The sequence below is a fragment of the Lagopus leucura genome, unplaced genomic scaffold (assembly GCF_019238085.1).
Source record: "Lagopus leucura isolate 7727_CA_CO unplaced genomic scaffold, USGS_WTPT01 Super-Scaffold_100001, whole genome shotgun sequence".
NCBI lineage: Eukaryota > Metazoa > Chordata > Aves > Galliformes > Phasianidae > Lagopus > Lagopus leucura.
This window is the reverse complement of record NW_024962262.1, coordinates 42552824-42568101: the sequence shown is the minus strand read 5'-3', so window position 1 is coordinate 42568101 and position 15278 is coordinate 42552824. Positions and strand designations below refer to the sequence as shown.

Here is a 15278-nt window from a genome sequence, read left to right as displayed (position 1 = left end):
AGTCCCCCCTGCTTCTTAGCTCCAGCTGAGTCAGATAAAAAAGGAATCGAGAGCCATTGAGAGTATGACTGGGCGAGCAGTGACTGAAAGTATTCCAGAGGACTGAGCCTCGTGAATAGCCAAGCGCTAGAAATGCTAATTAGTGCCAATACAAACAGAAGTTTAACCCTGAGACAAAACATTTTCTTTCCTATTAATGAGAACATGCACGCTGGATTTTCTGTAAATCCTATAAAATCACTAACAGCATCAAGGCAACATATTATTTAAGAGCAGCAGCTCCTCCTACCAGTGCACTGGGAAACCGCATTTAATCTTTGCATCAATTCTTCTAGGGCCATTTCTTCAGTGTGCAGCCAGCGTCTCATTCTCTGATGAAACAAAAAGAATCCACAGCAAACATGTTCCCTCTGGTCCAAGAATGGAGAAGGGAGGAAAAAACAAAACAAAACGGCAAAACAGGCAGCACTACAGCAGTGCTTCGCAGCCCTGCATTTCAATGACTCCCCAGTGCTCCCTGGGTGAAGGTGGGAGCCCGCGCTCTCTCCTGGGCGAGGCGGGTGCTGCTGGAAGCCTGAGCCGTGCCCGCTGAATCCAGCAGAACCACTTGGGACGTCTCTCTCCTCCTCTGGGCTGGGGTTTGCCCGCAGCAGAGCTCTCAGACGCCACAATTAACGTGAAGCAGCGACGAGCAGCTTGCTAGCACGCTCGCTGCCAGCCTGCTGAGTGCATGAGGAAGGACTGTGCTGTATTGACAGCACGTTTAGGAACCGGTGAGAAGCAATGGATTGCGTGAAGCCCTGGCCTCATCCCTACGTGAGCGTTCTGCCTCTTGCTACCTTCTTGTCAGCTTGCTGCAGGCTAAATTGCTCTGGAGTAAAATTCCTCCCCACTGACAATCTCAAAGCCGTTCTGCTGCTTGCCTGTGCTTTCACGCTCTGTTTGAAAGGTTCATTTTTGAGAACAGAAGACTCCGAATTTCCTTCAAATGCCGAATTTGCCCCAACTATCTTTTTGGACTAGTTGAAGGAGCTGGGCTGCTTAAATGCTGAAACGCAGCAGTCTCCAGAACTGCACACCAGGAAAGAGTTTTAGCACCTTAAGTACCTAAAGCCTTTGGGTTTTAGCTTCTGGGTACATGAAGTATCCCTTTTGAGGCATGTGGGGCATACACCAGAGAGCTGCTACGCCAGTTAGCCAGGACAGGCAAGCCTGTCAGCCAATACACCTCTGCTGGCTCTCTGTGCTATGCTTTAGGGATAAAAAGAACTCTTAGGGATATAGAAAATCCGGAAGATTGAGAGCCAGTACTGCTCCTTGTAATGGGTTTTCACTTCTTTTACAAAGGCTATTTGACACATTTCAAACCATGAGGCTTTTAATGCTCCCCCCTTATCAAGGTTATCTCAATGCCCATTAAATCTCATTGCTGTCATCTTTTTCTTGACGTTTGGCTGCTTTTCTCTAGTACTGTACTCAAACTATTGCTTTTAGTTACATCCTCTTATATTTTAGCCATTACATAAATAAGAAAGTTTATGGAATCGTAGAATATCCCAATTTGGAAAGGACCCATGAGGATCATCAAGACCAACTCCTAGCCCTACACAGGACCACCCAAACACCAGGCCATATGTCTGAGAGTGTTTTCCAAATCCTCCTTGAACTCTGGCAGACTGGGGCCTTGATCATCACCATGGGCAGCCTGTTTCAGGGCCCGACCACCCTGTGGTGTAGAATCCTTTTCTGACATCTTGTGTACTTAAAAGGATATTGCTATGTTACTTAAGATAAAGCTTATTTTCTACACATCACACACAGCAGCCAAAAAGCAGCAGTTCTTTCTGGGAAGTATGTGGATAGCTACAATGATTTGTCCATAACTTTCAATAGTAACTTCCAAATGTTTCTTGAACACCTCCAGGGATGGTGACCCTACTCCCTCCCTGGGCAGCCTGTGTCAGTAACTCACCACTCTTTCTGAGACATTTTTCCAAAATCCAACCTGAAACTTCTCAGTGCAACTTGAGGCCTTTTCCTTTCATCCTATCGCTATTACCTGTTAGAAGAGGCCAACTCCCATTTTGATCTCCACTTCATCATTCATCAATGAATTCCAAAATGTAACAACCTTCAACATGAAAAACTGCTTTTGTTCAAATCACCTTCCTGGAATTTTTCTGGGTGCCCCAGTTTGCCTTTTGTGAAGCAGTGGAAAAAAAAAATACCACCACAGGAAATAAACACTCGCTATTCACTTTCCCAAGCTATTCATGACTACACAGACCTCCACTGTAGGTGATATTATGTCCCTTCCAATTGTCTGTTTTCCAGACAGAAAATTTCCTGCACTAATTAGTTCCTATTTGCACAAAAGCAATTCCATACTTCTGGCTGTCTTTGACATACGTTTGCATAGCCTAATTCTAGTGAAAGAAAGTGAATAAAACAAGACATAGGATTCAAGAAGCTGTCACAGCACGGGTTATATGGTGCCATAAAGATGTGGCTCCCTGTTTCCCTCGCAATGTACTCTTTGCCCTTCTGACCAACACTGAGTGCTGACTGAGCAGCTGCTGTTTGCAGGGAACTGCTCACAGTGAGCCCAGATCTCCTGCTGAGGGTGACAGCTAACTCAGGAATACCATTGGCTTTTTTCAAGTGTATAACTTTGGACAAACAGTTAATTTCAGACACTGTACTGCTCATGATTGAGCATCACAAATTGATTCTCTATCTGTTTGCAATCACAGTTGAATTTGATTACGTTGAAGAACTTCTTACATCATTAGCAAAAGTTGTCTTTTGTGCTTCGTTTCCATTCCCAGTTCAGGTATGAATACACTGAATAGCTGAAGCTCCTGCAGAAACCCCTTCTTTATTCCACCAGTAATGCCCCCTCACCCACAGAAAACTAACCACTCAAAGCAACTCTGTTTCATACTTTTAATACTTTTTGTTAAATACTACTAATCCTCAAGTGGGCTTCCATTTTAACCCATGGGAGCTTAGTTTCCCCAACAGCTTAATAGCAGTTACAGCGAGAGCAATGCTGTTTGCAGAATGCTAAGTGCAACTACAAGAAATTAAAACACTTCCAGTTCTCCCCAATACTTTGCATATGCTCCGAACCACCACCTGCAAAGGAAATAGGCAGAGCACAGAGGTAGTTATGCCCAACCAGGTAAATCCCCTGCCTCACATCCCATACTGGTTCCTGGCAATGCAGAGTGTTCAGCATTGGATTGGCAAATCAGCCATAATCTTTCCTGCATTGGCCCAACGCAGTGTATCATGGAACAGCACATGATGTGGAAGCATTGAAGCTACAGGCACCCACCTAAAGTAGTGCAGATGCAGACAGACTTACCTAAGCTGGACCTGGGCAGAATAGAACGAGACCCACTTTCCCGACTCAGATCCTCACAGGTCACACAAAGAACTGACACATGCACCCAGTGTACCAGAGCAACACTGAACGCTTGCCTTAAATAACTGGAAGCAAAAGAGGAAACAGGACAGTCGATATGAGAGATCCAAGTAGAAAATGCATTTTTAACATTTCGGACTCCTTTTGGCACCATTTCTTCCTCCATGAAGCAAAGGAAATTTTCCTTTTATTTTTCTGAATGACTGAGTTCTCTTGGTAATCAGCCCAGTTAGGCTTTATTATGTAAAGCATCTGGGATTTGAAACCGGGATTCATAAGCAGAGATGGCAGTATTCAGTTTCTGGCAACATCTCACTCTTCCACAGGAACAAAATTGTTCCTAGATTCACAATCTGAAGGAATACAGAGGATTTTGCATTGTATAAGTCATTGCTTTAAAAATACACACAGGAAGGAAAAATACTGAAAGCTTTCTCTTCTTAAAAACATGATCCTCCAGCATTCATACAAAGCTAAAGTGTGGGCAAGCTTCATATAAGAACATGGGATAAAGAACCCCTCAGATGTGTACGAGCTTTTAACACTGGTACTCCACCAAAACTATGCCTTGTTTGCTACCGTATTCATTTACTGAACCTCTGTCTGCCTCAATATTGGATCACAGCATTCTCCAGGAGAAGCTGGAAGCCCATGGCTTGGACAGACACACTTTTTTCTGAGTAAAGAACTGCCTGGATGGCCCAGAGAATGGTGGTGAATGAAGTTAAATCCAGCTGGCATCTGGTCACAAGTGGTGTTCCCCAGGAGTCAGTATTGGGGCCTGTCCTGTTCAGTACCTTTATTGATGATCTAGATGAGGGCACTGAGAGAACCCTCAGTAAGTTTGCAGATGGCATCAAGTTGAGATGAACTGGGGGTGGGAAGGTCCTTCAGAGGGATCTGGGCAGGCTGGATCACTGGGCTGGGATCAGTGGGAAGAAGTTCAACTCATCCAAGTGTCAGGTCCTTTGGCCACAACAACCCCATGCGATGCTACAGGCTTGGGACAGAGAGGCTGGAAGACTGTATGGAGGAAATGGGTCTGGGAGTATTGATCTATGCTTGGCTGAACATGAGCCAGTGCTGTGCCCAGGCGGCCAAGAAGGCCAATGGCATCCTGGTTTGTGCCAGCAGTAGCAGGGAAGTGATTGTTTCTCTGTACTCAGCTCTGGCGAGGCCATACCTCGAATACTGTGATCAGTTTTGGGCTCCTCGCTACAAGAAAAACATTGAGGCAGGCCCTGGAGCATGTTCAGAGAAGGACAATTCTATGTCCTTCTATGCTATGAAGCTATGAAGTGTCTGGAGCACAAGTCTTATGGGCAGCGGCTAAGGGAACTGGGATTATTCAGTCTGGAGAAGAGAAAGCTCAGGGGGGACCTTACCACTCTCTACAATTACCAGAAAGGAGGTTGTGAGGCGGTGGGAGTCAGCCTCCTTTCTCACATAACTAGTGATAGGAGTAGAGGGAATGGTCTCAATTTGTGTCAGGGAAGAATCAGATTGGATATTAGGAAACATTTATTCTGCAGAAGAGTAGTCAGGTCCTGGAACAAGCTGCCCAAGGAAGAAAGAGAAGTCATCGTCCCTGGAGGTGTTCAAGAAGCATTTAAATGCAGTAGTAAGGAACATGGTATAGTGGGCAAAAACTGGTGGTAGGTTGATGGTAGGGCTGGATGATCTTGGAAGTCTTTTACAACTTTGGTGATTCTGTGATTATATGATTCTATGAAATCAACCCAGAAAAAACGCTCCTGTCAGGGAGGGTGGTTTTCTTTCCAGAATAAATACATGGTGAGGAATCACAAAATTAATTTCTGAAGAAAATCCACCCAATGTTTTTCAAAGCTCAAATATTTTGAGATTTACAATCCTCCAAATCCTTTTGTGCGTGGATGTGTGTGTGTGTGTTCAGATTTGGAGTATTACGAAAATCCAAATTTTACTACATGCCCTCCTTTGTAAAATCACTATTTCAAAAGAATTGGCTGTGCACATACAAGTTTATTAGCTCTGCCATTCAAGGTCAGGGCTAATTTAAAATGTTCTCAGCAAATGACTGTAATGAGATGTGATATTTAGCTGTCACTTATAATTGTTAATTTCACAGACAGTCAGTAATCTAAAAAGTGTTCAGAAGAAAAATAGTAGGATATTTCCAGGACCATTCAATTTGATTCCACGGAATAAATTTGAAGTGCTTGCCCTTGAGGCACAGGCTGACATGTTGTATCAGAGAGAAAGGACAGAGTAGAAGGATGTCAACTTTCATTCTAAACTTCCTTTAGTAATGGGATGTATCCAAAACTTAGTCTGCCTTTTTCCCCACTTTCACAGCTTTAAAAATGTAGCATTCATTGGAGCTTTGGAGTCACAGAAAGTTCTTCCCTTTATCAGAACAGTCAGAACAGCCAGTAGTGCACTCAGCAGAGAAGGCACCCAGGACATGGGAAAGTTCAGTTTACGAGAGGCCTAGCTGATCTCAGGCCCAAATGTCAGCACAAAATTTCAGGTCCTTTGCTTACCATTTCTCAAGTACTTCAAGTTTTCTTTCTGCAAAGTTTTGCTGCCAGATTTCTTATCAGATCACAGAATCACAGAATTGTAGGGGTTGGAAGGGACCTCCAGAGATCATCGAGTCCAACCCCCCTGCCAAAGCAGGTTTCAATATGATAAAAATGACTTGCTCCTTCAGCTTTCAGTCCACCAGCAGTGAAGCTCAGTGCCTCTGGCATCTCATGTCATGCACTTTTAATACAATTCAACCACCTGTGTTTACTCATTAGATCTAGCTAATACATCAAGGTTTAAATGTAGAATTACTGTTTCCTCAAACACCAATAGCTGCATGCATACAAAGACAGACTCACAGAACTCAGATATGCCAATCTATAGTGCTGTTTTTGATCCAATTCCAGTCAGTTGTTACTTACAATAAATAAAAGAAAATCATGAAAATAAAAAAGATCAGAAGTACATAAAGACTTCTGAGGAAGTAAAGGAAAAATACACAGGGTTGTCAGATACATAAGAGAAAGCATCTCCTGCTATTTCATTGAACACAGTCAGGTATTTGTCACAACACACAGTGCTTAAACACAACTACTGTCAGAACATTAGGCCTGGGAGAGATTTCAAGGAACAAAAGAATTATTGTATAATTGCATTATTTAAAAGCTGTGATTGCAAAGGACAGCATATAGAGGAAACTGAAGATGCCAGACAGCCTGCACTGGAAAGCACTAATATGTACGAAAGGAAAAAAGTTATTTTCACTCCCTAGAGACAGTTCTGCGTTAGCATCACTCTAAGAGCCATTTACTTCCTTCAAGACCTTGACTGACCCTTAAAAGAAACAAACACGCATTAACAAAAAAGTCACCTTGATATCCTTGGTCTTTAATTCAGTTGGATCTACCACTGTTAGGAATACCTTTGACAAAGGTTAAAAAAAAACAATAATAAAAAAAAAAATCAACAAGTAACTTCAACGGCAATGCTCTATTGGGTAAAAATAAAAGAAATGCATAGAATAGAACCCCACCCTATCAAATAATGCTTACAGTGTTATCAAACAGAGAAGTTCAGAAGTCTGAATTACACAATGCTACCTGTGAAAACTGTTACCTTATTTCATCTCTTTAAATACCCAATTTCTCTTTGCTGCCACATCCAGTAAAGTGAGTGGAACATTTGGTATTTGACAGGGGTATGGGAAGAAAGCACAGACAAAAGCTTTGAAAAAGTGGTTATTATATGGCTCAACTTTGATTTTCCTGCTTTCACGGGATTAGGCAGTGTGCTGATCAAAAACTGCACTGCTTGCTTTGCAACAGAATAAATATTTTTGTAGGTATTTTCTAGCTTTTTAAACATCAACAAGAAGATGAAGCACAGGATTTGCAAGACAGATCACGAATAAAAGATGACATATATATAATTCTTCTACACTCTTCCTTCCTGTGCTTGGTCCTGCCCTTTGCATTTAAAACTAAAGACCAGTTTCTCATGGAAAAGACAGTGCATTTACCCACTCCTTCCACCTCCTTAGTCCTCCAGAAGTCTTACTTTGTACAGAGGGCACACCAACAATTCTACGGTAATATGAGTAACTTATAACAACCAAAGGAAATAGTAATTAAAAAAAATCCATGAATACTTCACTTCAAGTGATGTGGTGACACACTGGAACAGGTTGTGCAAGGAGGCTGTGGATGCCCCATCCCTGGAGGCATTCAAGGCCAGGCTGGATGTGGCTCTGGGCAGCCTGGTCTGGTGGTTGGTGACCCTGCCCATAGCAGGGGGTTGAAACCAGATGATCATTGTGGTCCTTTTCAACCCAGGCCGTTCTATGATTCTATTTTTCAAGCCATTTCTAGAGAGATTTCTTTAAAAAGTTATACCTCTGCCAAGACAGATACAGATTATCTGGTGGAGGTAGAAAACACAGCAAGGTCTTGGAAACAGAGACTGATGAATACAATTGAGTAAACTCCTAAATGCAAAGGACATAATGCCTAAGTTTACATATAATTTTACACGGGCAGCTGCCTTCTTTTAGAGAAAAGTGATTTTATGGGACACCATAGAGACTATTTTAGATTTGGAATCACTGCCAGATGTCTCTGTAATATTCGTCAGGCTACAGCCAATGTTTTGTCTGTTAAATGTTTTGTTTGTTAAAATTTTTCTTCCGTACAGCAGACTCCTTAGTAGTGTGTTACTTTTCCAATATATTTGGAAAACCTTTTTACTAACAGAAAACAGTCACAGATATGACTTCTATCTCACATACCTGTGACTCAGTTACTCACATAAAGCTACGTTAAAGAAACCTGTCAAAATCAATTCTTCTTTAGTGCTTGTTCAACATAACTTCTCTTTCACAAATAATACAATAGAGCAAATAAAAGTTTTAAATTCTTCCTGACATAATTATACAAACCACACTGTTGCATGGATTTGTTTTTGGCTTGAACAGTTGAAGCTCATTATATGCACCACCAAAATATCCTAACACAATACATGAAATCATACTCCTGTCACAGCCAGAACAAAAATACTCTTCTGAAAGAACACGTACATGTACCCCACAACGAATTTATTAAATGAAATACAAACAAAGCCAATGTCCTGCCAAAAATTGTATCATGAGGCGAATGTACCAACAATTATTTTCAGCAGCATGCTAACCACCAAAATCCAGCTGATTGCAACAATTTGCAGACAACAGCACTGAACTTAAAAGGTAAGACTTTAAAAATAAGTGTGCAGAAAACTAGATGCTGTAGAACACACACACACACACACACACACACAGTCCATGTTTACTTCTGTAAATACCAACCTTTCTTATTGTTCTGTCCAAAATCCAATGCATGCAGCCCATCTCCTTTGATTACGTATTTTAAGTAAGAGCAGCATACATGACACAGCATTTGAGAAACAAATGTAGTAATAACATCCAAGTGTGCACATCAAACTCCTCAAATGCAGTAAAATTGACAGACTCAGTGCAGTGCATTTTGCTTTTGCACTGAATTTGTTTCCAAGGAAACCAATAGCTGCAGATGTTTTCCCATGTAAGTGCAAAAGAAAATTCAACAGTGTGATTACTTGTTTATTCAGTATTTTATTCACACATTTATTCCATTCAATATCAAATTATTCTTCAGTTTCTGTTAGAAGACCAGAATTAATGTGTCTTTTGTCTTCCCCCATAATCTTACTGAACATGTGTTACTAAAGGAAACGGGCTACCTATAAATCTTTTCCTCTTTATCCTCTTTTAATGCCCCAAAGTGATCAGCTTCCCCTGCTTTTCCTCCTTCAATAAGAGCAAGCAAAAAACACCCTATGTTAGGTTTTCATCCTAAAAGGTTCTCCAAACCTGGCAATACCCCAAGCTTCCAAGGAACAACACTGACCCAAGGAGGCTGCAAGAATGCTAATTCTAACCATGTGGAATAGAATTGCAAAATTGTACCACGCTATAGAGATATCACCATGGCCAACATGATGTAGGCTTCTTAGGATGAGAGTATAAAATATAAATATTGAATAAAAACAGAGATGCAGGCTAGAAAATCACTTTTGCTGCAGGGGACATTAAAACTGTAACTTACTACTACATACATCTCTTTTTTGTTATTTATATAGAAAGTTCCAAAACTGACACATACGAATGAAAAAAAAACTACAGACATTGCATCTTTTGTAAATCTAGACCTTCTTTGCCTGCATAAAAAATTAGAATATTTACCATACCTCCTCTTTCAGCATTGGTGATTCAACAGCAACATCTACTGGACACGAAGGGGCAAGATACAATTTATTTAAAGAGATTAAAGAGCCAGGCTCAGAAGCAGAAAATACTTACAGTGTCAATCTTTACATACTTTCACATACTTTTGCATAACCTGAGCTGAAAAAACCTGAAGATTTACAGATGAATTTGGTCTGTAATTACCTCTCCAACGAGAAAACAAACCCAATAAAAAGATGGATAAAAATAGCAGTGACTTACCATTGCCATCTGGAGACCAGATATTTTTACTACATCTTTGAGGGATATTAGATATGCTGTGCTAACAGAACCATTGATGGGAATTTTGCCAGCAGAAGTATGCAAACAACCTTCAAGTTCATGCAGCAAAGGAGTTTATTATACCCCTTTTTTGCTCTTTAAATCTGTTTTTCCTATTCATTAAACAATTTTCCTTTAAAAAACAATTTAAAAGAGAGAGAGAGAAAGAGAGAAAGAGAGAAAGAGAGAAAGCAAACAGGAATAACTAATATTTTGCCAGATCAGACCTCAGACTGAACAAAAGTTCTTGAAAACATCATGACCACCCGTGAACCTTTAAAAGCTAAGGACAAAGATCCCCAAAGATTTTGGCCTTATGATGCCCAGCACTGGCCTTCTGTAATGGCAGAACTGCGTAAGAAGATTTGAGGCCTTGCAAAAGAAAAAACAATCTATACTTCTCTTGAGGGCACTGGTCACAGCACCAAGCCAGCTGAAATTCATGGAGTGTTTGGACAGTGTTCACAGACATAGGGTTTGAACTCTGGGTTTGCCTGTGTGGAGCCAGAAGTTGGACTCAATGATTCCCATGGGTCCCTTCCAACTTGGCACGTTCCATGGATCTGTAGGTCTTACTTTCCTGTTGCCCACTCTGATCTAGTGAGCAAATCCTGCCTCTTGAGACGCTCACTGAGGTGCACACCAGGCAGCATCTGTAGCAGCCCACAAAGGCTCAAAAGCACAACTCACACCAACCTTCTCAAGAGGGCAGCAGCACTGGGAAAACTCAAAGATGTCAACCTGAGATAGCTCAGCCTTCACTAGAAAGAATGCCACAGGAATTACTGAGAGACTAGGGATCATCTCCTTGAACTTGAGCGCCTGAGTACCATCAGTGTTCTGAGAGTGCTGGTACTGCTCTTTCCTGCACTCCGCTGAGCAGCATCCTCTTCTGAAGTACAGAAAACAAAAGCTCCCTGCTGGAGCCAGGTTGTAAAAAAAACAGGAGAATAACTTGCTCACTCTGAGTCCAGGACTGATTGCACACACATTATCATACTAGAATCCCATTTATAGCCTTCTTATGAAAATATATTTCATAGCAGTGAAAAGGGCAGACACAGCCAAATTCTGTGAAATGAAGTGCTCCATACATTATACCATACTGCTGTTCAGAGCTGGAATTAGGCCAATGGAACAGCAAACTTCTATGAAAAACATTAAGATGAAATACATATTCTAAAACAAGAGGTGTTCCTCAAAATAAGTAAATATAGGGAGGGAAAAAAAATGAAAGAAAAATGACTTCTTCAACATGTGTAATGGGGCATTTCTGCAGAAATTTTTCCCCACTCCTCTGGTTCCAATCCCTGTGGATAAAGAAACTTCTCTTGGGAAAAAAACAACAACAAAAAAAACCCCAAACCAGCCAACTCTCCTCAGTGCACACAGTGTTAGAGGGAGACATTTTCAGCCTACATTAAGAGAGTAGATTCTGTTTCTAAACCCACTAACCATGGTCCAATTGGATTTTTTTTTGTAACCCCTTGCATCACTATGAAGGTCCCCAGTAGCTTCTCTGCACATACACAACCTCATGCATGCACCCACACACCTTACTGGATATTGCAGCTGCTGGTAAGGCTGCCCAGCTTTTCAAGAACCTCAACCTCCCAGAAACTTCAGCAGAAATGATACTGATGCAGTTTCTCTGGAAGCTTCACCTTTTAGACTGGTCTCCTTGGCAGCAGTTAATCCCAGCTTATTTTCTGCTGCTGTTTTCCATAAGGAAACGGAATCCATTCATCGTTTTCATTGTAGCTGTTCTGCCCCAAGGTGATACTTTGGTGGAACACGCAACAGGGCTACACAGTAATTAGCAAAAATACATTTTCCCAAATCAGCTTCTGCAAAAGAGGCCACGACAACCTGATAAGCAGTGGTTTTAAATCAGCCAACTCCAGGTGCGATACAAATTCCATTTTCATCTCTCCATGCAAAAAAATGCTTTGCAACTGTTGGTGGAAAATAAACTAAACTGTTCAAAAATTATTTTAGATGATATTTTAAGACTTCAATTACGTGCCAAAAATAATTTTTAGAAGTCACAGTTTTTCTAATGAACCTAATGATCAACAAATGAGCTGAAACAGATCTGACAAGCTAAGGTAAAAAACAATAAAGCTGCTCACTGAGTAACTGAAATTGCATGTCCAAATTAAATAAATTCTTCTTAGCCTCTAGCAATTAAAACAAGCACCGTATCTTTAGCTAGAGGAAAGGTTTTCCTTTGACAGCTGGTCATTTAACCAATTATAGCTTAACTGTACTCTGCAATTGGTGCCAGGGAATAATGTAAAACAGAGCTCCGTAACATCTGTATATTTTCAACAGTAGGAAGGTTTCTACATATGTTACTTTTTGTATGTAAACACTTGTAGTAGCCAGAGCAAAATGCAAAAATATACTTGAAAAAAAGCTTATATGGTTTAATCTCATCATTTTCCAATATTTCTATTATCAAACCCCTCTCCCTTGTACAGCTGGTTTGACTTTTTAAACACCAGGAGAGTGTGCAGTGATTTAAATCCAGCAAATCTGTGTATGCATTTAATTATTTACATCAGGCAGCCTTGAGTAATTCCTTGGAGCCAGAGGCAACAACTGAACCCCAAACCTTGTCAGCATATTGCTAGAACAGAGGCAAAGCAATTTATTTCCATGACAAATGGCCCAGCTGGAAGCCAGCTGATCAATTTAACTCATCACTTCTTCCGTAAACATTTACAGGTGGTGCTGAGAGACATTAAAACAGCATATGAAACTTGTAGCTCGGATGGTTTCTACTGCATCCATGCAAGACCTAGTGTTTACATCCACAACTCCAACTCCACATGCCAAACCCAGCACACTGCCTGCTGTTATGAAAGCACAGGAAGAACTCTAAACCCACCATGTGACTGCCCCTCATAACATAGGAGTCACATCTCTAAGACGTGTCTCAGGTCATGCATTTCATGCCCTTTCAGAAGAATAAGCCAGTTTCTATGATAGAATTCATTTTTTTTCTTGTTTGTCTTATAATCAAGCAGCTTTACAAAGATATCCACTGTCTACAGCTGCAGCAAAATGGGATTTACAGAATGCCTAAACAGGTTAGACATATAACACCTGCTGAATTTCAATTATGCTTCTGCTTAGGCACTTTTCCTATTTCTTTGAGCCACATGAGGTACCAAAAGCACAAAAGTGCTTAAGTCAGGGTCTAAACAGAATTGACAAAGCTTTCCTACTTCTGTTCCAGCAGGCATCTAATACTTCTTCCCACACGGAGTACCTGAAAACTGAAGCATGAGGTAAATCAAAAGAAACATTTCATTACATTCAGAGGCGTTGCAAATGCAATTAATTTCCATAATAAATGAAAAATGGCTGCTGTATCTCTAAATAAAATGACCATACGTGTCAAGTATATCTCAAACAAAAAGGCATATACAGCTACGTAACATTAAAGTGTAGAAACCCAAGAAAAACGTATTTGTTTTCACTAGTTTAATATTAATTGAAAATAATTTCATACTTCACAATGTTAAAATGCCACTACTCGAGAACACATCAACTTAGACATAGTTTGGGAGATTTCTAGCACAGGTGGAGCATTACTTTTTGATATTGGTGTGATTGAGCCAACAAGGGAAGGTGGCCCACTAGATGTGCTACTTGCAAATAGGGAAGTGCGTGTGACTGATGCAGTGGTCAGACACTGATGTCTGTCACCATGCCCTGGGATGGGCACCAGGCCCAACACTGCCAGCCAGGTGACAAGAGCTATTGTCCTGCTCTGCTCTGCACTGGAGCAGCCTCACCTCCAGCACTGAGCGCAGGTTCAGGCACTACAATATAAGAACATAAAACCGTCAAGAGGAGGGCTGAAAAGATGAAGGGTCTGCAGGGCAAGGTGCGTGAGACATAAGGTTTGAATATTGGGTGATTCTATGTGGAGTGATTCCAGGAGTTGGACTAGATGATCCGTGTGGGTTGCTTCCAATTCAGGATATTCCATGATGGTTTGAGGCCGCCTTGGGCACGGTGATCACAAAATGACGAGTATCTGATTTGATAAAGTAAGACAGGTGGTGGTTAGTCCCCACCCCTGGAGCTGGAGGTATTTAGGATATGCACAGATGTGGCACTAGAGGACACGGTTAAGCAGTAAGACATAGTAGGTCAGGTTGATGGTTGGACTCAATGATCTTGAAAGTCTTTTCCAACCTAGACAATTCTATGAAAATTCATCACGTGTGGTACTGAATTACATACACAGATATGCACACATATGCACACACATTCTGAATGCAATTGCTGACATACTGAAATACTTCTCTTTGGCTCATTTTCCATCTGGCAGTGTCTTTTTTACACTAATAGAGCTTTTCTGCTCTAACTTCTTGAACTGAATGCCACTAACTGAACAGGGATTTATTTCAATATATTCCATATTTGCTATTATCCCCAAGAAGTAAGGAATTAGAGTAAGATGTTCCATATTTAAGAGGCTGGCTCACCTGCACAGCTTAAGACTTAGATGAAAATCCTGACAAGATTCTTACTGATTCTAACCAAGCTGGGATTTCCACACTCTATTACTTAAATCAGCAACACAATACAGATGAAGTGTACCATGCCAACGTTCTCCTTTCTGTGTTGTTAAAACATGTTTAAGTTAATTGCAACAAACTGTCTCATTTTGAGGAGTTTAATTCCTATGAATTTGCCAAATGCCTTCAATACAAGTTCAGTTTTAGTTGAAAACAGGACTTCCAGCTAATAAACAAACATTTGCTCATATGCATGTGCTGAGACTGATAGCAGCCATAACATGGCCAATAAAGGAACAGATCTGTCAAGAGATTTGCTTATAAAAATGAGTCCAGCTGTAAGCAAATATCCTTGAAAACAGAAAAATATTAACTGTGTACACATAACACATGCTACATCTTATTTGGCTATGCACTTCATATCAAACTTCTAGTGCCGAACAGGCAGCTCAGGGTAGACATAAAACTCCCATGGTAAGATCCAGCCAGACCTTTATTGACAACACACTGCCACCAAGCAGACAGAAAAACAAAGAGCAGAACAGAATGCTTTATCAGCCAACAGTTATGGCAAACCCAGTTTTACATTCAGAAAGGAAAAAAAGAAATTCCAAGCTCCCTCCTTCAGCATTATGGCAGATACCAACAGTGACAGCAGTAGTTCTTAGTTCTGTGCCATGCATCACTAAATGGCTTGTGTATTACAGCTTAGGGACTCCCCACT

At 41.0% G+C, this 15278-nt stretch overlaps 1 protein-coding gene across 3 annotated transcripts in view; it reads right to left on the bottom strand.

Annotated features, from left to right (window-relative positions):
- MCF2L (MCF.2 cell line derived transforming sequence like) overlaps positions 1-15278 on the bottom strand; it is a 147470-nt gene that overhangs the window by 120635 nt on the left and 11557 nt on the right. The window lies entirely within an intron of this gene.